Genomic DNA, 26,949 nt, shown 5'->3' on the forward strand with positions numbered 1-26,949 from the left:
CACACACACGTTGTGTAATGGTTAAGAAGCACTTCCACATTGTATATACAAATTAATATCCTACTGTATCATACATTGTGATACTTATATGGTGCTGGGAGATCAACAGTGAGATAAAAGTGTCAGTTAATATTGAGTCGATAAGAAGTTAAATATCTGTCCCAGAGATGGCCATTGTTAGGCCTTTTGATAACAGGACACAGGGGCATTTTTGAGACCTTGAGCAGCTATTTAGATACAAACTCATTTGAAATTCACTAACTTGATTATCTTGGACACTAAAGGTTTAATCTACAATTCATAAGTGGCTCCTCCTAAATTTCACAGTCTCACACAGACACAACAAATGCACAGGCACAGACGTAAGATCCCAAAGGAAAAATACAGACCCACCCTTACTGATGAGACAATACTACAGAGCATTGAACACGCCTATAAACAATCCGTGAAACATACAAACACACACATGTAATTCTAAACCTTCCTACACTGTACGAGACACAGAGCAAAGAGTATTCATGAGTTTCCATCATCCTTTGTAAGACTGGTGCCATCGGCCAACTCATTCATTCTTAGAATTGTGCAGTCAAATGACAGGGTGGAACTGTGTAAGGCCAAAGAGACTGTCTCTCTCTTCTCTTGTACACCTCCTGTATTTTCCTCTCTCTCTCTCTCACCTCCTCTCTCTCTCTCTCTGTCTCATTTACCTCCTCTCTCTCTCTCTTTCATTCACCTCCTCTCTCTCTTTCATTCACCTCCTCTCTCTCTCATTCACCTCCTCTCTCTTTTCCTCTCTACCTTCCTCTATCCTGCCTTCCACCTCTCTCTCTCTCTCTCTCTCTCTCTCTCTCTCTCCCTCTCACCTCCTCTCGCTCTCTCTCTCTCTCTCATTCACATCCTCTCTCTCTTTTCCTGTCTACCTTCCTCTATCCTCCCCTTCCACCTCTTCTCTTTTCTTAGCTGTCTTTCTCTCCCTCTTTCTTGTCTTTTCTGACAGAAAAGGGAGAGTTGTTCTGAACCAGCTGTGCCACACATAGGAAACTGAGGCCAGTAAATGGTGTTCTACGGATCTAAGTGTACATACAAACATAAACACTATAAAAGGGACAGGCTGAGGGGTGAGTGACAGGCTGAGGGGTGAGTGACAGGTTGAGGAGTGAGTGACAGGTTGAGGGGTGAGTGACAGGGTGAGGGGTGAGTGACAGGTTGAGGGGTGAGTGACAGGGTGAGGGGTGAGTGACAGGTTGAGGGGTGAGTGACAGGGTGAGGAGTGAGTGACAGGTTGAGGGGTGAGTGACAGGCTGAGGAGTGAGTGACAGGTTGAGGGGTGAGTGACAGGTTGAGGAGTGAGTGACAGGTTGAGGGGTGAGTGACAGGGTGAGGAGTGAGTGACAGGTTGAGGGGTGAGTGACAGGTTGAGGGGTGAGTGACAGGGTGAGGAGTGAGTGACAGGTTGAGGAGTGAGTGACAGGTTGAGGGGTGAGTAAAAGGTTGAGGGGTGAGTGACAGGTTGAGGGGTGAGTGACAGGTTGAGGGGTGAGTGACAGGCTGAGGAGTGAGTGACAGGTTGAGGAGTGAGTGACAGGTTGAGGGGTGAGTGACAGGTTGAGGGGTGAGTGACAGGTTGAGGGGTGAGTGACAGGGTGAGGAGTGAGTGACAGGTTGAGGGGTGAGTGACAGGCTGAGGAGTGAGTGACAGGTTGAGGGGTGAGTGACAGGGTGATGAGTGAGTGACAGGTTGAGGGGTGAGTGACAGGCTGAGGAGTGAGTGACAGGTTGAGGGGTGAGTGACAGGTTGAGGGGTGAGTGACAGGTTGAGGGGTGAGGGGTGACAGGTTGAGGGGTGAGTGACAGGTTGAGGGGTGAGTGACAGGTGAGGAGTGAGTGACAGGGTGAGGGGTGAGTGACAGGGTGAGGGGTGAGAGACAGGTTGAGGGGTGAGTGACAGGGTGAGGAGTGAGTGACAGGTTGAGGGGTGAGTGACAGGTTGAGGGGTGAGTGACAGGTTGAGGGGTGAGGGGTGAGTGACAGGGTGAGGGGTGAGTGACAGGTTGAGGGGTGAGTGACAGGGTGAGGAGTGAGTGACAGGGTGAGGGGTGAGTGACAGGGTGAGGGGTGAGAGACAGGTTGAGGGGTGAGTGACAGGGTGAGGAGTGAGTGACAGGATTGAGGAGTGAGTGACAGGGAGAGGGGTGAGTGACAGGGAGAGGGGTGAGTGACAGGTTGAGGGGTGAGAGACAGGGTGAGGGGTGAGTGACAGGGTGGTGACACGGTGAGGAGTGAGAGACAGGGTGAGGGGTGAGTGACAGGGTGGTGACACGGTGAGGAGTGAGAGACAGGGTGAGGGGTGAGTGACAGGGTGGTGACACGGTGAGGAGTGAGAGACAGGGTGAGGGGTGAGTGACAGGTTCAGGGGTGAGTGACAGGGTAGTGACACGGTGAGGAGTGAGAGACAGGGTGAGGGGTGAGTGACAGGGTGGTGACACGGTGAGGAGTGAGAGACAGGGTGAGGGGTGAGTGACAGGGTGGTGACACGGTGAGGAGTGAGAGACAGGGTGAGGGGTGAGTGACAGGTTCAGGGGTGAGAGACAGGGTGGTGACATGGTGAGGAGTGAGAGACAGGATAAGGGGTGAGTGACAGGGTGGTGACAGGGTGAGGGGTGAGAGACAGGGTGAGGGGTGATTGACAGGGTGGTGAGAGGGTGAGGAGTGAGAGACAGGGTGAGGGGTGAGTTACAGGGTGGTGACAGGGTGAGGGGTGAGAGACAGGGTGAGGGGTGATTGACAGGGTGGTGACACGGTGAGGAGTGAGAGACAGGGTTAGGGGTGAGTGACAGGGTGGTGACACGGTGAGGAGTGAGAGACAGGGTGAGGGGTGAGTGACAGGTTCAGGGGTGAGAGACAGGGTGGTGACACGGTGAGGAGTGAGAGACAGGGTGAGGGGTGAGTGACAGGTTCAGGGGTGAGAGACAGGGTGGTGACACGGTGAGGAGTGAGAGACAGGGTGAGGGGTGAGTGTCAGGTTCAGGGGTGAGAGACAGGGTGGTGACACTGTGAGGAGTGAGAGACAGGGTGAGGGGTGAGTGACAGGCTGGTGACACGGTGAGGAGTGAGAGACAGGTTGAGGGGTGAGTGACAGGGTGGTGACAGGGTGAGGGGTGAGAGACAGGGTGAGGGGTGAGTGACAGGTTCAGGGGTGAGAGACAGGGTGGTGACACTGTGAGGAGTGAGAGACAGGGTGAGTGGTGAGTGACAGGGTGGTGACACTGTGAGGAGTGAGAGACAGGGTGAGTGGTGAGTGACAGGGTGGTGACACTGTGAGGAGTGAGAGACAGGGTGAGGGGTGAGAGACAGGGTGGTGACAGGATGAGGAGTGAGAGACAGGGTGGTGACAGGGTGAGGGGTGAGTGACAGGGTGGTGACAGGGTGAGGGGTGAGGGGTGAGAGACAGGGTGGTGACAGGATGAGGAGTGAGAGACAGGGGGATGACAGGGTGAGGGGTGAGTGACAGGGTGGTGACAGGGTGAGGGGTGAGTGACAGGGTGGTGACAGGGTGAGGGGTGAGAGACAGGGTGGTGACAGGATGAGGAGTGAGAGACAGGGTGGTGACAGGGTGAGGGGTGAGTGACAGGGTGGTGACAGGGTGAGGGGTGAGAGAGGGTGCGAGAGGGAGAGATTGTATTAGGACAGATGGGGAACAAAAGCGAGTGGAGGAGAAACGTTGTAAGTACGAACACAGAGAAATACAGTCTGAAAGAATATACATATAAAGTGAATGATGGAAAAGACTAAATGCAGATAACCTGTGGAGAGACAGAGCACAAAAACAGAGGAAGGCTAAACATCTAAAGGGAAAATGAGAGAGACACATTTCCAGTAGCTCTTCGCCCCCACATAGTAAACCACACATGCTTAGCCTGTCCCACACAAACCTATCTATTTGCTAACAGTGTGATCAGATTGTATTAAAGAAATAGAAATGCAAAGCAGGAAGGGAGAAGGGCTTATGACACATTATTAACCATATTACCAGGAAAGATTAGATGAATCACATTGCTGAACGTCCACTCAGCAGAGCTCTGTTCTCCAATAAAAACCTGGACTGTGTTCCAAATGGCACCCTGTACAGTGCACTACTTTAGATGAGATCCCTTTGAGCCCTGGTAAAAAAAAAAAAATAGTGCACTACATATGGAAAAGGGTGTCATTTGGGACAAAGATCTGTTTTATGTCTCTTTTGCCTAATGCTGCTCTCTACAGACATAAAAGATGGGTAGAGGGAGAGATATTAGAAGTGTTGCTATTTTCTCCTCTTCTCTCTCTCTCTCTGGCTCTCTCTCTCTCTCTCTGGCTCTCTCTCTCTCTCTCTGGCTCTCTCTCTCTCTCTCTGGCTCTCTCTCTCTGGCTCTCTCTCTCTCTGGCTCTCTCTCTCTCTGGCTCTCTCTCTCTCTCTCTCTCTCTCTCTCTCTCTCTCTCTCTCTCTCTCTCTCTCTCTCTCTCTCTCTCTCTCTCTCGGAGGAGGGATTGGCAGGAAGCTGCTTACCATTGGGTATTAATATAATAGCACCATCCTGGCACGAACCTGTCGCGCCACCACAACAACAAAAGTGTCCTGTGTAACTGAATGTGAGTCTTGTGATATTGTGGGGTGTTTATCTGTGAGTATGTTGAGCATTCATGAAGTTCTGTAGTCAAGTATGTTGTGGTGCTCATGGGGGAGAGTTTGAGGGAGAGGGAGTTTGAGGGAGTTGGAGAGAGAGAGGGGAGAGTTGTAGAGAGAAGGGGAGAGTTGTAGAGAGAAGGGGAGAGTTGGAGAGAGAAGGGAGAGTTGGAGAGAGAAGGGAGAGTTGGAGAGAGAGGGGAGAGTTGGAGAGAGAGGGGAGAGTTGGAGAGAGAAGGGGAGAGTTGGAGAGAGAGGGGAGAGTTGGAGAAAGAAGGGGAAAGTTGTGGAGAGAGGGGGAAAGTTGGAGAAAGAAGGGGAGAGTTGTGGAGAGAGGGGGAAAGTTAGAGAGTTGGAGAGAGGGGGAGTTGTAGAGAGAGGGGGAGAATTGGTGAGTTGGAGAGAGAAGGGGAGAGTTGGAGAGAGAAAGGGAGAGTTGGAGAGAGAGGGAGGGAGTTGGAGAAAGAAGGGGAGAGTTGTGGAGAGAGGGGGAAAGTTGGAGAGAGAGGGGGAGAATTGGACAGGGGGGTTGGAGAGAGAGGGGGAGAGTTGGGGAGAGAAGGGGAGAGAGAGGGGGAGAGTTGGGGAGAGAAGGGGAGAGAGAGGGGAGAGGGGGAGAGTTGGACAGGGGGGTTGGAGAGATGGGGAAGAGTTGTAGAGGGGAATTGTAGAGAGAGGGGGAGAGTTAGAGAGAGGGGGAGAGTTAGAGAGAAGGGGAGAGTTAGAGAGTTGGAGAGAGAGGGGGAGAGTTGGAGAGAGAGGGGGAGAGTTCGAAAGAGAGGGGGAGAGTTGGATGGGGAGTTGGAGGGGGAGAGGGCCCTTCTGGCGAACATGTTTAGCTCTCTCATAAACATCTCATTTGATAAGAGTTAACAGCAGGACTTTATAACCCCACCCTTTGTGTATGCACACACACACATACACAGGAAAACAGACAGACATATGCGGGCACACACACACACGCAAACCACAGGCCACACACAACACAGGCTGACTGCTTTGACACTTCCAGGGACCACACACTGACTCACAGGCACACACATGGGACCCTAGGTCAGCCTTCTGACTAACACAGTCTGGGACCCCACACCACACACATGGGACCCTAGGTCAGCCTTCTGACTAACACAGTCTGGGACCACACACCACACACATGGGACCCTAGGTCAGCCTTCTGACTAACACAGTCTGGGACCACACAGGCACACACATGGGACCCTAGGTCAGCCTTCTGACTAACACAGTCTGGGACCACACAGGCACACACATGGGACCCTAGGTCAGCCTTCTGACTAACACAGTCTGGGACCCAACACCACACACATGGGACCCTAGGTCAGCCTTCTGACTAACACAGTCTGGGACCACACACCACACACATGGGACCCTAGGTCAGCCTTCTGACTAACACAGTCTGGGACCACACACCACACACATGGGACCCTAGGTCAGCCTTCTGACTAACACAGTCTGGGACCACACACCACACACATGGGACCCTAGGTCAGCCTTCTGACTAACACAGTCTGGGACCCCACACCACACACATGGGATCCTAGGTCAGCCTTCTGACTAACACAGTCTGGGACCACACACCACACACATGGGACCCTAGGTCAGCCTTCTGACTAACACAGTCTGGGACCACACAGGCACACACATGGGACCCTAGGTCAGCCTTCTGACTAACACAGTTTGGGACCACACACCACACACATGGGACCCTAGGTCAGCCTTCTGACTAACACAGTCTGGGACCAAACACCACACACACGCATGCACACACACACTAACAGAGACACACACACAAACTCAGCCTTCCGCGTGACAACAATGACACTGGAGCAGCGGCCTCACACGCACTGTGTCCTGATCTCCTGTGTATGGTGTGCTGTGTGGACGGCCACTAGATAATCTACACAGTAACAGGCATGCCACATCAACAGGGCTGCTGCAATGCACACACTACATGCCAAAGCCAACTCAACTCAGTCCCACCTCAGCCTAGATCGCACCAGAATCACACCACACTCACCAGAAGAGGAATGGCTGTGGCTTAGACACCATCAATCCCTCTAGGCTTTACAGTAACATACAGTTTAGCACTTATATGTCCAGGGTATTCATTTATATTACGCCATAATAACTATCCAAAGCGACTCACAGTCACGCGTGCATACATTTTATGGTATGGGTGTTCCCAGCGGGAAACGAACACACGATGGAAGACTAGAAGCTACCATTTGGATCACTACGTTGAAGTGGTTATTAGTATGCCCTTTATTTCCCAATAGGCCATCCCTGCCGATATCTAATCTGCTGTTTAATAGCATAGACACACCTTTGATATGTGAACACAGATTGCTGGGTTCACACAAGAAAAAATAGACAGAAAGAGGAGAGAACAGAGCAGGGGTAGGAGGAGAAGAGAACAGAGCAGGGGTAGGAGGAGAAGAGAACAGAGCAGGGGTAGGAGGAGAAGAGAACAGAGCAGGGGTAGGAGGAGAAGAGAACAGAGCAGGGGTAGGAGGGAGGAAAGAGAACAGAGCAGGGGGAGGAGAAGAGAACAGGAGGAGAAGAGAACAGAGCAGGGGTAGGAGGAGAAGAGAACAGAGCAGGGGTAGGAGGAGAAGAGAACAGAGCAGGGGTAGGAGGAGAAGAGAACAGAGCAGGGGTAGGAGGAGAAGAGGAACAGAGCAGGGGTAGGAGGAGAAGAGAACAGAGCAGGGGTAGGAGGAGAAGAGAACAGAGCAGGGGTAGGAGGAGAAGAGAACAGAGCAGGGGTAGGAGGAGAAGAGAACAGAGCAGGGGTAGGAGGAGAAGAGAACAGAGCAGGGGTAGGAGGAGAAGAGAACAGAGCAGGGGTAGGAGGAGAAGAGAACAGAGCAGGGGTAGGAGGAGAAGAGAACAGAGCAGGGGTAGGAGGAGAAGAGAGCAGGGGTAGGAGGAGAAGAGAACAGGATATGTGGAGGGATGGAGGATGGAGGGATGGAGGGCGGGGTTGCGGATGGAGAGAGGGAGGTGGGATGAAGTGAAGGGAGGAGGGAGGAAGATGGGATGAAGGGAAGGGACAAGGGAGGAAGATGGGATGAAGGGAAGGGAGGAGGGAGGAAGATGGGATGAAGGGGAGGGAGGAGGGAGGAAGATGGGATGGAGGGAAGGGAGGACGGAGGAAGATGGGTTGAAGGGAAGGGAGGAGGGAGGAAGATGGGATGGAGGGAAGGGAGGAGGGAGGAAGATGGGATGAAGGGAAGGGAGGAAGATGGGATGAAGGGGAGGGAGGAGGGAGGAAGATGGGATGAAGGGAAGGGAGGAGGGAGGAAGATGGGATGGAGGGAAGGGAGGAGGGAGGAAGATGGGATGAAGGGAAGGGAGGAGGGAGGAAGATGGGATGAAGGGGAGGGAGGAGGGAGGAAGATGTGATGAAGGGGAGGGAGGAGGGAGGAAGATGGGATGGAGGGAAGGGAGGAGGGAGGAAGATGGGTTGAAGGGAAGGGAGGAGGGAGGAAGATGGGATGAAGGGGAGGGAGGAGGGAGGAAGATGGGATGGAGGGAAGGGAGGAGGGAGGAAGATGGGATGAAGGGAACGGAGGAGGGAGGAAGATGGGATGTAGTGAAGGGAGGAGGGAGGAAGATGGGATGAAGGGAAGGGAGGAGGGAGGAAGATGGGATGAAGGGAAGGGAGGAGGGAGGAAGATGGGATGAAGGGAAGGGAGGTGGGAGGAAGATGGGATGAAGGGAAGGGAGGAGGGAGGAAGATGGGATGAAGGGAAGGGAGGGGGGAGGAAGATGGGATGAAGGTAAGGGAGGAGGGAGGAAGATGGGATGAAGGAAAGGGAGGTGGGAAGAAGATGGGATGAAGGGATATGGCAAAAATGCAGCAGTGACAAGTCTCTTTGACAAGTCTCATTTTTAGCATATTGCTTTTGATGCAATCTTGACACATTTGAGTATTTCATTACGCAGCTGAATGATTGATTCTTTTGTATAGCATTCCCCCAAAACAGCCACATTCATTATCAAGTTGGCTGTGATTATTTAAATAAATGTAGATAGGCCTACAGTATTGCTGGGGAGAGAAATTTAAGTCGGGAATACTTTCTCTTAAATCGCTATGATTTCAAATATTCAAATTGGCGGATGATGCCCTTTGATGATGATGTGTTAAGGCAGCACGTAGCCTTGCACTAAAGAGCGTTGGGTCTGTAACCGAAAAGTTAAATCCCCGAGCTGGTTCAAATCCCCGAGCCGAATATGTGAAAAATCTGTTGATATGCCCTTGAGCATACCCTAATTGCTCCGTTAAGTAGCTCTGGATAAGAGCATCTGCAAAATTACTCAAAATTAAGAAGAAAAAATGTCAGTTGGCATCGGGGTCAATGACAGTTGAAAAACATTTCCTGAAGTGATACAAATCATAGTTTTGAATTCACATAACTCTCAGGCGAAATTCAAGTAATGGTTTGAGAAAAGGCACGGTGAAAAGTCGGATTTCCATCATTTCAAAAAATCTATTATTTCGGTTATGACACGCGCTTGTGCGCGCTATAAAGTCAGTTCCTTCTCGTGCTGAGAAAATGTGAGCTCTGTGCCAAAATCTCAACATATACGCAAACTTTAAACAAAATTAGATCTGGTGTGAATGAAAAAAAAGTCTACATTTTAAGTGCTGACACAAATTCCTGTTTCTTTCGGCTTGGCACATAACTTTGTTGGGCTGCTCTGTTTACTCAAACATACAAGAGACACGTTAATGTAAAAGAGAACATGGTCGATGGTGACAATTGTCATAAAATAATGGTTCCACCCAACTGACTGGTGGCAACAATACAACTAATGTCAACTAATGCAGCATCGCTTCAACCCCTGATCGCATGTTACCCGTATTGATTGCAAGAGGAAACGTAGACCTTATAATTGTATTGGCAACATTTGCGTTTAAGGCCGCTTCCTGACTTACTTGCCTGTTTGGTTGCCCGTGGCCTCCTATTGACGATGTCTCACAGAAGAAAAAAACGAGCATAATTGGTCTGTGCATGAGAGAGATTTGTAGGCTTAGGGAGAGGCCTGTTAAGGAAAGGATCAGACGACCCCCTCTGTGAAAATGAGAGACAGACTAGCCTACCTCCACTGTCACTGATGCCGTATGGGATTCATAACTTTGTTGCATAAAGCTCATTATCAGTCTATACGTCCATGCTCTTCTCATTAGTATTGGAGGTATGGAGCTGTTGAAATCGGTGAAAGTATGCTATGCCTAATACCAGATGAGATCGAAGTAGCTATGTGGAATATTATACAGGTAATAAAATATATATTCCCATACCATTACGTGCCTATTAGCCACTAATCAATCCATACATGATAAGATTGAAATCTAACAAATAGAATGCATGACTTCGTATGAACGCTAGAGTTTAAGGAATGACCTATACAGTTAGACACGTGACGAAATGTTCTATTGGGGTGAAGAGGAAACTGTTTAGGCTTCCGTAGCTGCCTCGCAGTCTAACTAGGGTGAGGAGAGCAAATTAGAAATGTGAAAATTATTCGGCCACCTTTTGAGGAATAGCAGATCAATAGAAAGTGTTTGTTTATTATTCAATAGCCTACCAACGCGTTTTGGCATATAGCTTTTAATTAGGATGCTTAGAAGACACATGATCGTATTATTATAGGCCTAAAATATGATATTAATGAATTAGAATACATGTAATTATATTTCATATAGGTTTACAATAATATAGGCTAATGTCCAACAAATGACAACAAAACTAATTCGCTACATAATGACTACATAATTTGATGAATGATTTAGTTAATATGTACCTTTTCATTAACTCCATGAGTGGAAATTCACGTAATTCCAAATTAAAAAATTGTCTGTTAATTTATAACTCAACTGACACCTTTCAAACAGTAATGGCTCAGTCATTCAGTCATTAAAAGTTCAACAAGACAGTTCTAAGAAAATGCTAATCATGACGCAGTTTCACAAAGTAGGCTACATTATGTGATTTTCCTAAGACAACAGTTAAGTCCAAATCTTCAATAAGGTTACATATTAGTCAAAGGAAAAAGACAACCGAAATAAGCACACACACACACACACACACACACACACACACACACACACACACACACACACACACACACACACACACACACACACACACACACACACACACACACACACACACACACAAATATAAAGAAATATGTTCCATTTTGGGACAAACACACGTTCGCAGGAGCAGCGCATGTCTCCTAACCTAGTCCTTGATCAATTATTCACTCAAACGATGATCTTTTTGGGGCAAAAAGGTTCACCATATGAATCACCATAAACACCATAAAACCTCATCGCAAAATCAGGCCTAAAACTTTACTCGGGATGTTATTCAAAACACAAAATACGCTAAAATAGCACGTGCAACCCGGCCTATGCAGGAGAATGAATTCATGATTTGTCATTTGAAAGCGTTTACTCGATGGAGACATAACAATAAGGAAGATGAACCTTTGTGTGTGGCATTACAGGGCCAACTCTACTCTAAACGTGGTGTTTCTATTCATACACTCTCGGGAACACTGAATAGCCTAGGGTTTAAACTATTCCAACCAGGGGCAGCACTGAAAGAAAATGGAATTTGTGTTTTACATAATTTATATTTGATTGATAAACATCACACCTTATAACAACCATGGAGTTATCAAAATAACTGTTTTCACTTTGACAATGAAGAAGTATTCCGTTTCACGAGCTGAAAATGAGTGTAGTCAAACATCAAAACAGAAGCTATCTTGGCCAGGTCGCAGTTGTAAATGTGAACTTGTTCTCAACTAGCCTACCTGGTTAAATAAAGGTGAAATAATAATATATTTGTAAAAATTTAAAGACTGCATGCATAGCTAGAAGTGTATTCCTCGTTTTCCCCTCGTCTACCATAGGGACATTCGTCTGACCTTTCTTATGCACGAGTCACATCAATCAGATGAAACAGAATGATATAGGCTATACAGTATGTCGGCATATGTGAAATCATTATTATAGAAATCATTATTATAGAAATCATTATTATAGAAATCATTATTATAGAAATCATTATTATAGAAATCTTTATTATAGAAATCATTATTATAGAAATCATTATTATAGAAATCATTATTATAGAAATTGCTTGATAATCATGAATTGTTATAGTTAGTAATCATACTATCAGTTATCAGTCGGCTATAGGCTAACATAATAATTGTCATCATATTATTACATTGGACTATTAATATAATAGGTTACTAATAATACTAATAATAATAACAATTATAATAATGAATTATAATAATTATAATAATCGTTTAGATCGTTTAGTCTGGTGATGAAATATGTAACCAAATAGATTGTTATATGGATTAAGTATCCGAAAAACTCCCCATAAACAACTTTGGGAGAATTGGAGATATGCTATAGATATCGTTTATAGACCTATTAATAATTAAATTTAAACTTTTAAGCCAATAGTTTAGCCTATCGATCATTTTAGCAATTTGATAACAAACCCCAGATTGGCTTTTTACACCAGAGCGCAACACGTGATTTCTCTTTCTCATAATCAATTGCATTACTGCATAACACAGCTGCTGCTCATGTCTGGTCCGAAAATATGGCTTATATTAATGTGAAATAGATGGAAACGGTGAGATTTGTCACTATGGAACAACTCTGACTTGTACTCACTGCTTATGGCGTGTCTGTACCTCTGCTGGCCGTTGAGGAGGCTCTGTCCATTGATTAAAAGTATTGAATCCAGGGTTGGGCTGCGTCGGATCAACGACGGGCGGAAATCGGCTAAGGTCGGTGCGCTGGACACAACTTCGTTCTCGGGGCGCTGGATGTGAGCGAGTCCGAGAGAAAGGGGAGGATGGGTGACAAGGGGAGACAATGTTGGTTTATTGTCTGTGTGTGTGTGTGAGAGAGAGAGAGAGAGAGAGAGAGAGAGAGAGAGAGAGAGAGAGAGAGAGAGAGAGAGAGAGAGAGAGAGAGAGAGAGAGACAGTGTGAGAGAGACAGACAGAGAGAGAGAGACAGAGAGACAGTGTGAGAGAGCGAGACAGAGAGACAGAGAGAGAGAGAGAGAGAGAGAGAGAGAGAGAGAGAGAGAGAGAGAGAGAGAGAGAGAGAGAGAGAGAGAGAGAGAGAGAGAGAGAGAGAGAGAGAGAGAGAGAGAGAGAGAGAGAGAGAGAGAGAGAGAAAAGTGTCTCTTTCGCACCAGACCAGCGCGTCGAGGAGGCTGGCTTGAGCGCTAAATCCAGCTGGAGCTCGAGCCGCTGCGTGTCGCGGCGCAGAGGTCTTCGTCAATGGGCACAGCTGGAGTCGTTTGATCGCACTTCGTTTCAGTCGTCACCGGTTAGAAAAGGCTGAGGCACAAATCTGCCCTCCTTTGAACTCGTGGCTGCTTCACCAGCGGGAACAAGGAAAACACAAAACGCATCATAACCAGAAAAATTGTAACAACAGGCAAAACAACCATGTTCCTCAAACAAAATAAAAATTTACCGAAATCACAGTGTTTGCGACACAGATAATGTTTGAACTGAAGAAAACTTGATATCCGCCAAACGGTTACAGTTTCGCGGAGAGCAATCTGATTGTGTCACGTTCAATCAGTCCGGTGTCAACCGGCGCGCTAACTGACAGGCTGGTTCATGGAAGAGGGAGGCGAGAGGCAGAGAGGCGTGGAGAGACGGAAGCGAGCGCAGGGGAGAGGGGAGGAGGCATCAAAAGTAATTTGGCCTATTCCTTCCTTGGTGTTTTGCTTAAATCCAACTAATATAAGTCAGAATATTTTGCACTTATTTTGTCTTTTTCCTTCCAAACATCAGTTTTGGCGAGACTGTGCGCCATTGCCATTCACATATATTTGATTTCTGAAACAACGTGTGCCTGTGTCAGATACAAATGATGTCATTACTGATAATTAACAACAATGAACTATCATCAGAGTAGATTGGCAGGCAGATGATATACAAAAGGGTGAGGTTTAAGTCCATGCTCAACAACGATATCAGTAGTCTAATAAACGTGGACTAAATAGCCGTCCCTGCCTCTGCCCGTCTGTTTTATTAGATGTCTTGTGTAAATACAACAGGAGTGTCAGGTGAAACCAGTTAATAATAAACCACATTCTTGATAGACAGACAGATGTCACTGGCTTTTAATACACAATGAGGCCAAATTGTTTTGTGTGGCCCTCTCGTTTATGTGCTAAAGTCAGGACGACCTCGACGAGAGAGCGACACAAAACAGTCTGTCCTGAATATTTGATAAGCTGTGTTTTATGTTTCAGGCTCTGATATGTTTAAGGTGAGTTTCAATAGCACACGGTGTGATGGTGATGAAAAACGTATATGCCGCTTCATGGTTGGCAGCCTGGCACTATGGAAGGGTTGCCTGCCTTAACTTTCTGTCTCATTGCCCACCTTGGCACACACTGATTGAATCAACGTTGTTCCCACGTAATTTCGTTGAACCAACGTGGAATAGACCTTGAATTGACATCTGTGTCCTGTCGGTCAAGATTCAAATCCTTCAGATTAAATTGGATATTAGATGTATTTTAATGAACGCTATCATGTGTTGGCCATAGGAGCATGCATGCACAACAAACAAACCAATATACATATATATAGTTTTGGTGTTAATTAAGACGGTCAAAACTTTGGAACATTTGTAAAATATTTGATGACTGGGAAATGCCCATTTACCTGCAACCGACCCCCAAAACCTCGCAAAGACAGTGTGATACATCACATTGATGGGCTTCAGTACATGTGAGGACCGGCCACACGACGCTACTTATGCCTTCGAGACGCATAGTTTAGCCTCCTGAATAACTGACGCAACAATTAGGAGAGCGTCCCGGGCCTCCACGTGCGTGCCTGCGCGCGAGTCATATAGAGAGAGGGTGGGCAATACGTAGGAGATACAGTGGCGCATGCAGCAATATTTCATGCACGTTTCAAACGATACTTTTGGTCATTCTATTACTGTTTGCAGTGTTTTGTAAGGCATGATATATGCTAACAATTGCAATTTTCTTTACGGAATCCACGGAACAGTCTCTGGAGATGATAAATGTTGTAAAAACACTTGGATCATATTTGTTTTTTAAGTGGAGGCCCATTGGTAGCAAACATCACGATGTCCAATCTCAGACAAAACCGATTAAATAATAGTCTAGAGAATGTCGAGAATGAACGCAAGACTGATATAACTTGATTTAAAGTGTCAGAGAGGGCACCTTGGAATCGTATCGTGTTTCGGTCACAGTGTTAATTAACAACGCTCTTTGCCAACTCAAATTGTTAACGACACCCTTTGTCAAAAACTCTCCATAAGTCACATCAATAAAACTCTATACATGTTTCAATGTAATATTTACCAGCATAGGCTAGAAGTGAGTGCAGCAGAACCTTACCTGGTTTGGAACACCGTAATGAAGGTTCAATAACAGCTCGAAAAGGTCGACCATTGGCGGTTTGGAACCGTTCTGCTGATCGCAGTGTTCTGGGTGCAGAATACACGAGATACGCGCTGGGGTTCGTGAGAGGGGACAGTGGCGGAACGCCGGCCAATGCGCGTAGCTCATTCGTCAATAATATTAAATATGATTATGATGATGATGTAGCAGTGCGTAGGCGAGAAACGAGCGTCTGGTCTGTGCATAAAGGTTTCTCAAATCGATTCTTGGAACGAACAACAATTTTTGTCCAGACAATACCTTATAATTGATTTGTAAAAGTATTATAAACCAATTAATCAACATATGTCTTTGGGGGAGGCAAACATTTGCGGCAGGTAGCCTAGAGGCACTGGAAAGGTTGCAAGATCGAATCCCCGAGCTGACAAGGTAAACATATGTCGTTCTGCCCCTGAACAAGGCAGTTAAACCCACTCTTCCCCAGTAGGCTGTCATTGAAAATAAAAATTTGTTCTTAACTGACTTGCCTAGTTAAATGAAGGTTTTAAAACATGCCATGCTGTTGAAACGTGTGTGTTTGCGCTAACGAGTTGGGCGCTGCACGCCATGTGCACATTTTTGGTTTGGAATTATACATTTGACATAGTCTTCACAATCCATGCCTTGCATCACGACAAAAATAATCATGCTACACGTGAGCAACTTCTTCGGTGATTTAATACTGGTAGGCCTACGGCACTGAAAAGCAAGCAACACACAAGTTGAAAAAAATCCAACGCCTGTGACACACTGCAAGCAGGCCAACACCACTTCATTCCAAGTACGACAGATGAGTAGCAGCAATGTGGAGTGCCGGAAGGCATAGGCCTACACTCGACACAACCAGTGTGCACGAAGCGTAAGTGGTAAAGGGGTGGTATAATTAAAATATCTAACACGTGCGTAAAATGCCTGGTTCATTTTCTGAAGTGATCTTTAAAATATATTTTTTCTCAATGAGAACATTTTGGGTCGTGAAATGCCCAACCTCAGCTTATATAAAGAACCGGTGGTGTTTTAAAGATGGCCCTAAAGCTAGACTGTGGCCGACGTGACCTCGGCAAATATGTAATTTGTTAGACCAATGGTTTTAACTTAACCTACAAATGTCCCCTTTTCAGATCGAAAATTATAGGTAGTCTTAATTTATACGTGAAAACGAGACGTGTAAATGGACGTGTTTGTGGCTCCTGGCAGAATGGCCTTGGCTCGACGTGTCACTTTTACAAAGCAATCTGTGTGAATTTTGTCACAAAGATAAAACATGATTTATGCGCCACTAAACTATAGAGACACGTAATTTAAAATGTCTCGAAGAACAGGCAATCAAAACGCCAATGTCCTTCCTTACAAGTGAAATAAACAAGTGTTATCGAGAATACTTGGAATGAATTTCGAATTTAAGGGGTATAAAATGTGATTTAAGTATAGATTTGTTATCTATTATACTCAAATATTGATAGCCTATAGGCCTACTATTCTTATAAATATATTGCTATTTTTGTCTGACACGGAATATGTCTTATTATTTACACTACATATTTGAATATTACAAAAATAGTATTAGGCTGCCTATTAAACGACAACCGTCGTATTAGTTTAATTGCTATACGCAAGGCGCTTGTCTTGCAACCTGGCTATTGGATGTAGCCTATTACAAAGCTGCTTGCTGCGCGCATTCATTTCAACGCTTCACCTAAAGGCAGATGAAATGAAGTAGACGCATTCGTTTTATCCTGTGGTATTTTTCAAATAAATGTTTTGATAACTTGATGTGCATTTCACTTCCCCTGGCAGAGCAGCTATTTCTTGTCTATTCGGGTCCTTTTAAATAATTTAACACTGCTTAGTGACTCCTTTGCATCTCTCCTGCACTTACTCCACTTCACTGTTTTACATTTCTTGGGAAACTGGTTATCTAAAATAATACGTCTGTTGAAAGGCAGTAGTAGCAGTGTGTCTTGCACATGAGCTCAAACAAGCGTGAAACTTCCGAATACCGTGAAACAATGAAAAATTGATCTCGACAATAGTCCCAATAGAAAGCAACCCGAAAGAAGCTTTTACATTATTTAAATCATGAAATATCCCTAAAGCTTTCGTAAAACATGACAGTAATTATGAAGCAGTTAGAGTAATTGAGCACACAGCATCCCCAGGTAAATTTAAACAGGTCTGTCTAGATTGGGGAGGGGGGGGGGAGACAAACAAACCCACAAAAATCATCGATTTCATTTAATTGTGATGCGAAGGGAGCGGTATTTCTGATGGAAGGTCTAAATGCAACGAATGACCAGGCTCCAACGAGCCTCTTGTACTGGCTGACGGAGACTGAGTAGGCTCGGCTAGTCACTGGATGATACAGTATCTAGATTCTAAGCCCCTCGGTGCCCACTGCGTCACTACAGCCCCAAAATAAGAATAACATTATTTTATTTACTTCCCCATCGAAGCCCATGCTGGGATTTAATAGGAAATCATATGGTGATTTGGCGCAGACCTCCGGCACAAAGCTGGTATATGTCAGCCATGATGCCGAATTAATACCACCGTTATGACTGTGTTGTGTGTGTAGCTTTGGGCAATTGGTGAAGCCTCTATGCTACAGGACAACAACACAGGGGAATGAAAAAGTGTCACCAAAATTTCATTTTAAAATAATTTCAGAGAGTACTTTCAAATAGCCATGGGTTCCCAAACTTTTTTACTCGGCCCCCCTGCCAGCGTTGGGGAACATCCCGCACCACGTGCATTCAACTATTACAAGTTTCAAGAGTAAGTTTAAAGCCAGACTGAGTTCCTTTAAAAAATATATATATATATTATTATTAATTGGTTTTGGGGGGGGCGCGACCCACATTTTGGGAACCACTGGCCTAGGCTACCGGTTCATCTGGTTTTCATTGGTCTCATTTGCTCAGTATATATTGACAGCGTGACAAAACCAGCCACTTCATGTAGAAATAGCACCATTGTGTGGAAGTCTACGGAATAGCAACATAATGGTTTCCAAAAGTTCTCGAAATAGAAATAGAAAAAATATAGAAACAATTTCTGCATAGAATATATGGTATTCCCTATTCCCAAACAAAAACTTGATATTGACATTTCTTGGAGGTGGAATAATACATAGGCCTACTGTTTCTGTCTAACATACAAACTAATAAAATACTACGATTTTTTGTTGTGATATTTAGCCTATCAATTGTTAGGCATATACAATACATGCATTTACTAAATATATATATATTTATATTGTATATATATATATTTAGTAAATGCATGTATTATATGTGACTAAACCTGTATATACAGTTCCAGTCAAAAGTTTGGACGCACCTACTAATTCAAGTTTTTTTTTCTCACTATTTTCTACATTGTAGAATAATAGTGAAGACATCACAACTATGAAATAACTCATATGGAATCATGTACTAACCAAAAAGTGTTAAACAAATCCAAATATATTTTAGATGTTAGATTCTTCAAAGTAGCCACCCTTTGCCTTGATGACCACTTTGCACATTCTTGGCATTCTCTCAACCAGCTTCACCTGGAATGCTTTTCAAACAGCCTTGAAGGAGTTCCCACATATGCTGAGCACTTGTTGGCTGCTTTCCCTTCACTCTGCGGTCCAATTCATCCCAAACCATCTCAATTGGGTTGAGGTTGGGTGATTGTGGAGGCCAAGTCATCTGACCCAGCACTCCATCACTCTCCTTCTTGGTCAAGTTGCACTTACACAGTATGTTTTCAGTCATTGTCCTGTAGAAAATCATGATAGTCCCACTAAGCGCAAACCAGATGGGATGGTTTATCGCTGCAGAATGCTGTGGTAGCCATGCTGGTTAAGTGTGCCATGAATTCTAAATAAATCACAGACAGTGTTCCTAGCAAATGACCCCCACACCATCACACCACCTCCTCCATGCTTCACGGTGGGAACCACACATGCAGAGAATATCCGTTCACCTTCTCTGTGTCTCACATAGACACAGTGGTTGGAAGCAAAGATCTCAAATTTGGACTCATCAGACTGAAGGACAGATTTCCACCAGTCTAATGTCCATTGCTCATGTTTCTTGGCCCAAGCAAGTCTCTTCATATTATTGTTGTCCTCTTGTAGTGGTTTCTTTGCAGCAATTCAACCATGAAGGCCTGATTCACGCAGTCTACTCTGAACAGTTGATGTTGAGATGTGTCTGTTACTTGAACTCTGTGAAGCATGCAATCTGCTGCAATCTGAGGTGCAGCTAACTCTAATGAACTTATCCTCTGCAGCAGAGGTAACTCTGGGTTTTCGTTTCCTGTGGTGGTCCTCATGAGAGACAGTTTCATCATAGCGCTTGATGTTTTTTGCAACTGCACTTGAAGAAACTTTGAAAGTTCTTGACATTTTCCAGATTGACTGACCTTCATTGTCTTAAAGTAATGATGGACTGTCAGTTATCTTATTTGAGTTGTTCTTGCCATAACATGGACTTGGTTTTTAACCAAATGTGGCTACCTTCTGTATACCACCCCTACCTTGTCACAAAACAATTGATTGGCTCAAATGCATTAAGAAGGAAAGAAATTCCACAAATGTACTTTTAACATATTATTATATATTATTATTATATTATAACAAGCCACACCTGTTAATTGAAATGCATTCTAGGTGACTACCACATGAAGCTGGTTGAGAGAACGCCAAGGGTGTGGAAAGCTGTCAGTCATCAAGGCAAAGGGTGTCTACTTTGAAGAACCTCATATATCAAATATAATTTGATTTGTTTAACACTTGTTTGGTTATTACATGATTCCATATGTGTTATTTCATAGTTTTGATGTCTTTACTAGTATTCTACAATGTGGAAAATAATACAAATAAAATGAGTAGGTGTGTCCACATTTTTGACTGGTACTGTATGTATGCAGGTTACTTCAAACAGTTATAACCAATAAACAAAGGCTCAGTCTGGTTTACAATGCATTTAAAGTATTCAGATCCCTTGACTTTTTCACATTTTGTTACATTACAGCCTTATTCTAAAATGGATTAAATTGTTTTTTTTTGACCATCATCAATCTACACACAATAACCTATAACCTTTTTACAAAGTAAAAATAATGTTTTTAGAAACGCTTGCAAATGTATAAAACACAAACAACTGAAATATGACATTTGTATAAGTATTCAGACTCTTTGCTTGGAGACTTGAAATGGAGCTCAGGTGAATCCTCTTTCCAATGATCATCCTTGAGATGTTTCTACAACTTGATTGGAGTCCACCCTGTGGGAAATTCAATTGATTGGACATGAGTTGGAAAGGCACACAGCTGTCTATATAACACACCTGTCTATATAACACACCTGTCTATATAACACACCTGTCTATATAACACACCTGTCTATATAACACACCTGTCTATATAACACACCTGTCTATATAACACACCTGTCTATATAACACACCTGTCTATATAACACACCTGTCTATATAACACACCTGTCTATATAACACACCTGTCTATATAACACACCTGTCTATATAACACACCTGTCTATATAACACACCTGTCTATATAAGGTCCCACAGCTGACAGTGAATGTCAGAGCAGAAACCAAGCCATGAGGTCGAAAGAATTTTCCGTAGAGATCCAAGACAGGATTGTGTCGAGGCACAGTTCTGGGGAAGGGCACCAAAACATTTCTGCAGCATTGAAGGTCCCCAAGAACACAGGGGCCTCCATCATTCTGAAATGAAAGAAGTTTGGAACCACCAAGACTCTTCCTAGAACTGGCCGCCCGGCCAAACTGAGCAATCGGGGGAGAAGGACCTTGGTCAGGGAGGTGACCAAGAACCCAATGGTCACTCTGACAGAACTCCAGAGTTCCTCTGTGGAGATGAGAGAACCTTCCAGAAGGACAACCATCTCTGCAGCACTCCACCAATCAGGCCTTTATGGTAGAGTGGCCAGACAGAAGCCACTCCTCAGTAAAAGGCACATGACAGCCCACTTGGAGTTTACCAAAAGGCACCTAAAGTACTCTCAGACCATGTGAAACAAGATTCTCTGGTCTGATGAAACCAAGATTGAACTCTTTGGCCTAAATGCCAAGTGTCACGTCTGGAGGAAACCTGGCACCATCCCTACGATGAAACATGGTGGTGGCAGCATCATGCTGTGGGGATGTTTTTCAGCGGCAGGGACTGGGAGACTAGTCAGGATCGAGGGAAAGATGAACAGAGCAAAGTACAGAGATCCTTGATGAAAACCTGCTCTAGAGCGCTCAGGATCTCAGACTGGGGCGACGGTTGACCTTCCAACAGGACAACAACCCTGAGCACACAGTCAAGACAACACAAGAGTGGCTTTTGGACAAGTTTCTGAATGTCCTTGAGTGGCACAGCCAGAGACCGGACTTGAACCTGATCGAACATCTCTGGAGAGACTTGAAAATAGCTGTGCAGCGACACTCCCCATCCAACCTAACAGAGCTTCAGAGGATCTGCAGAGAATAATGGGAGAAACACCCCAAATACAGGTGTGCCAAGCTTGTAGCGTCATACCCAAAAAGACTTGAGGCTGTAATCAGTGCCAAAGGTGCTTCAACAAAGTACTGAGTAAAGGGTCTGAATTCTTATGTAAATGTGATATTTCAGTTTTTTATTTTTAATATATATTTAAAAAAATATCTAAAACTTGTGTTTGCTTTGTCATTATGGGGGTATTGTGTGTAGATTGATGGGGAGGGGGACAATTTAATCCATTTTAGAATAAGGCTGTAACGTAACAAAATGTGGATAAGTCAAGGATTGTGAATACGTAACGAATGCACTGTATATGACAGGTTTTAAACCAAAAGGATAAACCTATAGTTAATGTTATTTTTTTCGAACTTTAACGATAAATATTGTAATGGTCCACTGGCCAAAGTATAAGCCATGGATGGTGTTGCCAGAGAACTATGCCCGAAGCCACAGGCCAAGGCCCTCTGTGAAACCTTTACTAGCGAATTCAAATCGTCGGGAGGGCCACGGCAGCACCGCTCCATGCTGTCACAAACACCAACGTGGTCATTTACTATACGCTGCATCTGTGACCACACATTCCTTTAACATTGTGGAATTTGAAGGAGTATATTCTCAGTGCGAAGACGTGATACGGAGAGCAAAGGCAAATAGGCTAGTAAAAAAAAAGCATTAGCCTAATAATTATAATAATTTAATTAACCTATAGATAATAACATCAACCACAACTAAATTATATAGGACTATTAATAGTAATAATAATAGTAACAATAATTATAATAAAATAATTCCTGAAAAAAAATAGTCTTAATGTAATTCACGTAAAATGGCTCAGTATTCAGTAAAAGGTCTAAGCAATGTAAACCTTCGCTTTAACGAAAATGTAACTGCTCAATGAACCATGGCTTATATCACCCATAATTAGAGAGGAAGGAGACTAACGCGAAATGAATGGCTGACGTTAAAACAGAAAACAGACAATTAAAATAAATCTAACAAAAATAAATAGCCTACATATTTTGCAGAACACCGATTTCTTTCACCAGATTCGTCACCTACGTCAATTAATCTTAATTAATGTATATATAAGGACATGTCATGGCCATGATTCAAGTTGGGAGTGGGAACGCACACATCTTTACAGTATCACTTGTGGTCACACCATTTTTGGACTCCATATTTGCACAACAATAGTCCCTTTGGTGGCTTGTCGACAGATATGATCAATTCATAAACATTGCATTCAAATCCATTGCCAATCTTGTTCAACACCGATTATAGCCCATCTAACACCATCCACAAAAATAAATACTGTAGACCAGTAGTAGCCTATGTAGTCTTCACCCGAAGAATATTAGGATACATTTCTATCTTAAACTACCAAAATATAAAGGCCATATGGCGACAATATCAAACAACTCAAACTATCTTTTGTGGTTGCCGGTTGGCGTACGAGTGAACCTTACAGTGCAACTTAATGTTCTGGTTCAAGTGATCCGCGAGGTTCTGAGTGAATTTGAGGCGTGCCTAATGGCTTGTTTTTAAAGGATGTATCTCGTTGCCGGTTAGGATTAATGTGTATTTTAATCGACATTCTAAGAGACGGAGCGGTAGTTGGAGCGCACCTTCAGCCCCAGTCTAAATTGCTTCCATACAAAGGTCATGACTCAGAATCCATTATTGCCCCGAATCATTTTTCCCCCGCTAATCGCCCTGTGTGCTACAGCGCTGCTGTCAGTATGATTACATGAGCTACTCGTGACTGTATAGGCCTATTAATACTAGAGATGGTCGATAACATCCCAAATGTTCTGTTTACTCAGCAGGTAGGACCTTCCTGTTTTCCTTTTAAACTGATAGTCAGTCATCTCTCTGTGGTTGGTTATTGTCTTAAATTTATGCCTGTGGAAGTTTGTGTGCTGAGCTACTTTGTTGTTCTTCCTCTTTTGAAAATCTAAACGAATGGCACCTGAATGTTTTTGCAATATGCAGAAACAGTTTGTGATATATTGAAAACCTAAACATAAAATGTGCTATATACACACAAACATCTGCCACAAGAATCATATTACTTATATATTTTTTAAACAAACACCTAATACACCTAATATTATTATTATTAGCCTATTATTCTAATTATTATCACTAATATGCTATTAGTATCACTATTATTATTATAATATTTGGCAAAGCAATTGAATAACTTCACAGACAATATTAAAATGAAATCAGTTTTCAAGAAAAAGACGTATATGCTTATGAAAGTAAGACAAATGATAAGTGTTCGTATTCCCTTTGTGCATGTTCGATAGCCTATTTACGTTTTGGTTCAGCTATTCATTGTGAAAAAGGTTGAAGGATAGCAGACAAACATAAAGCCCATGTAGGACACATTAAAAACGTCAACAATGTATGCTGGAATCAGTTTTACTGGGCAGTAGGCCTAAAATGAAAATGAGATATCCTATCCGGAAATACGCACTTTGACGCTCACTTCAATATCTCACTACTTTAGATAATATGATAACATGAACTTTAGAATAATATGAACTAAAGAAGTTTTAACTTTTCGTGCAAATTGCGTTTATCAAGAAAAACAGTCATCTTCTAATACCTGTTTGGAAATTGAGTCCTTGGGAGCTACGACATGCAACAAAGAGGACTTTTTTTCCCCTTAAACTAAATGCCATGAACCTGGCACCCTCGTCACATTTTTTTCTTCTCTGAATACGTTTTTACCTGAAATAAAATCCGTCTGACCTAAGACGCAGAGAGAGAAAGTTAGGGAGGGAGAAAGCGAGTTGTTATCGTCAGCACTCTGCACTGTGTCATTGGGCCGAAGTATTTGACAGTTGGAATGATCTGTAAATACTTCATTAAACTGTATATGAGTTAGGCTACCCCTTGAGCCTCATGGTCCACTTCTGGTAAGATTTACAAATGATAACATAAACACACACCCCCAAGAAATCTATTCGCGTTTGAAAGAGGTGGAGGTAGGAGGGGCTCGCGAGCTTCCAGAATTTGATCGGCCCACTTAAATTAAGAACAAACAGCGGAGGTCGAGGATGGAGCGCGTGCACAATGTTTGGGCCAGGAATCATTTGACCCGCTACATGGATTGTCCTCCAGAAGGACACCATGCCAGATGTGCATTATTGTCAATAATTGTACAGCATTCTTCATATTACTTCCTATAGGATGTATGATAAGCCTTTACTGGAAAACAAGAGGAGAAATCATGGAATATCAGACTGGGCAAAGCTCTATTCTTGAACATCTAGAAATTGAGACAAACAATTATTCAAATGGAAAACTGAGTGACTTAGTCATCTTGATGAGCATGTTATAGCTCAATAAAGGACTCAACAGGAAGTGTATTATGCACATTAGAAACTGGGTGGTTCGAACCCTGAATGTTGATTGGTTATACCAGGGGTATGACAAAACATTTATTTTCACTGCTCTAAAAACATTGGTAACCAGTTTATAATAGCAATAAGGCACCTCGGGGGTTTGTGGTATATGGCCATTATATCACGGCTAAGGGCTGTATCCAGGCATTTCACGTTGCGTCGTGCACAAGAACAGCCCTCATGCCTTATTGCTTAATTATGGAATGGTGTTTGCTTGATATTTTAATATCTGAAATAAGTTAGCGGTCTTTAATGGGTGTATATGAGGGGCACAACAGCAAAATGACAGGTCCACTGGTTGTTGAGGGTATAGGGTGTTTAGATATTGGAGCAGGATGTATGGCTACAAGTCTAACTCCATTTCCATCCTGTCTCTTTAACCTACAGTTAGATTAAAGCATCTGGAGGTGTAGCTCAGCTGAAAACACTGTTTTTCCAACACCGTTGTCACACATTTGTCCTCTGACCCAACGCCTAAAAGGGGACGTCAAGCTCAGGCATATGGTTAGAGCACATGGAAACAGATACGGTTGAATACTAGCCCTATATTCAACCTAAGTACAACTATTAATGTGAGTAAGGAGGTAGGTAGGGAAGAAAGAGAGAAGGAGAGAGAGAGAGAGGTGGAGCGGGGGGGGGGAGAGGGGAAAGAGAGAGAGAGAGCGAGAGAGGGGGAGAGGAGAGAGAGAGAAAAGAAGGAGAGAGGGGAGAGAGAGGAGAGAGAGAAGGGGAGAGAGAAGGAGAGAGAAGGAAATCTTATCTGTTCATCAATGAAGGAGGCGCTTGGAGGGTGACCATTTTATAGCTACTGATGCTGCAGCCATTTGAGAGTCGTCAAAGGCAAGCTGATAGGGTTTGAAGTCCACCTCACTAAGTCAAGCAGACAGAACATCAAACACATTTCTAACTAATCAACACACAGGTCCAACATCAAACATATACACTGATGCACGATCGCACATGCACACGCACGTTCGTAGGCACATAAGCAAGTAAGCACACACACACACATGCGCTCACACACGCACACACACACACATTTATCACTTTACCCATCAATATTGGTGGCCTTGACTCAGAGCTCACATGAGTATCTCTCACCAATGAGCACTCAAGCAGGAAGCCTTGAATTCTGGGAAAATAAACTTCAGGCTCAGCAGTTATATCATACTACATTGTTTTGGTGTGAAGTTCGGTTGCCCTGATGCATGTAGATGTTGAAGTCTTCTTACCCTGAGTTTCATCAGACCCTGGGGTCTTGTGGTTTGCATGGTCTTGTCCCAATCAGTGTGTCACTGTCTTAGCCGTCCCCCAGTGTTTCCGTCTCAAATGCATCTGAAGCGCTTTACCGAACCCGGACATGAGAATGGCTTTGTGGGTAAGACAATAGCGGAAAAGACTGTTTCTCTTCGTGAATCCCTTAGTGGGCGGAGCTTACTGCCATGAAGAACGTCAATCATTGACTGACAGACACCAATGAGGAAGCTTTAAATCTCCCAGGTAAATGCCTTTGATTTGCTAAAAAACAAAAAGCTACAAAAAGCAGTTAATCATTGAAAGCAAGCCCTAGTGAAAGACATTTAATGTCCCAAAGATGAAGGGAACAAATACCTTGGTCTGAGCGTCCGACACATGAACAGAAATCCCAGGATGGGTTGGAGATTCAACCATTCAGGTAACACAGATTTCGGTTCCACATGAGGGATTTCAATGTTTCTTATTGAGCGTTTCTGTGTGTGCATATACTTGTGTGTGTGTGTGTTTGTGTGTGTATGTGTGTGTGCTGCAGCTGTCCCTGTGTGGCAGTGTTGGTGTGATACTGATCTATTCCTTGGTCAG

The 26,949-nt window shown here is 44.1% G+C and overlaps 1 protein-coding gene across 7 annotated transcripts in view; it reads right to left on the minus strand.

Moving 5' to 3' along the window:
- LOC124048259 (DNA-binding protein SATB2-like) overlaps positions 1-26,457 on the minus strand; it is a 92,002-nt gene extending 65,545 nt beyond the window's left edge. Inside the window, exons 1-3 of one of the 7 annotated variants that reach the window (XM_046368890.1) lie at positions 26,343-26,457; positions 12,927-13,109; positions 12,396-12,546 (exon numbers count right to left, since the gene is read on the minus strand). The gene's annotated coding sequence lies outside the window, so the exon portion shown is untranslated. Of the gene's footprint in view, positions 1-12,395; positions 12,547-12,926; positions 13,491-26,342 lie in introns of those variants that run through there. The other 6 variants (XM_046368882.1, XM_046368872.1, XM_046368918.1 and 3 more) reach the window with 6 other exon arrangements.
- Positions 26,458-26,949: the final 492 nt, after the last annotated feature.

This window comes from Oncorhynchus gorbuscha, linkage group LG01 (assembly GCF_021184085.1).
Source record: "Oncorhynchus gorbuscha isolate QuinsamMale2020 ecotype Even-year linkage group LG01, OgorEven_v1.0, whole genome shotgun sequence".
NCBI lineage: Eukaryota > Metazoa > Chordata > Actinopteri > Salmoniformes > Salmonidae > Oncorhynchus > Oncorhynchus gorbuscha.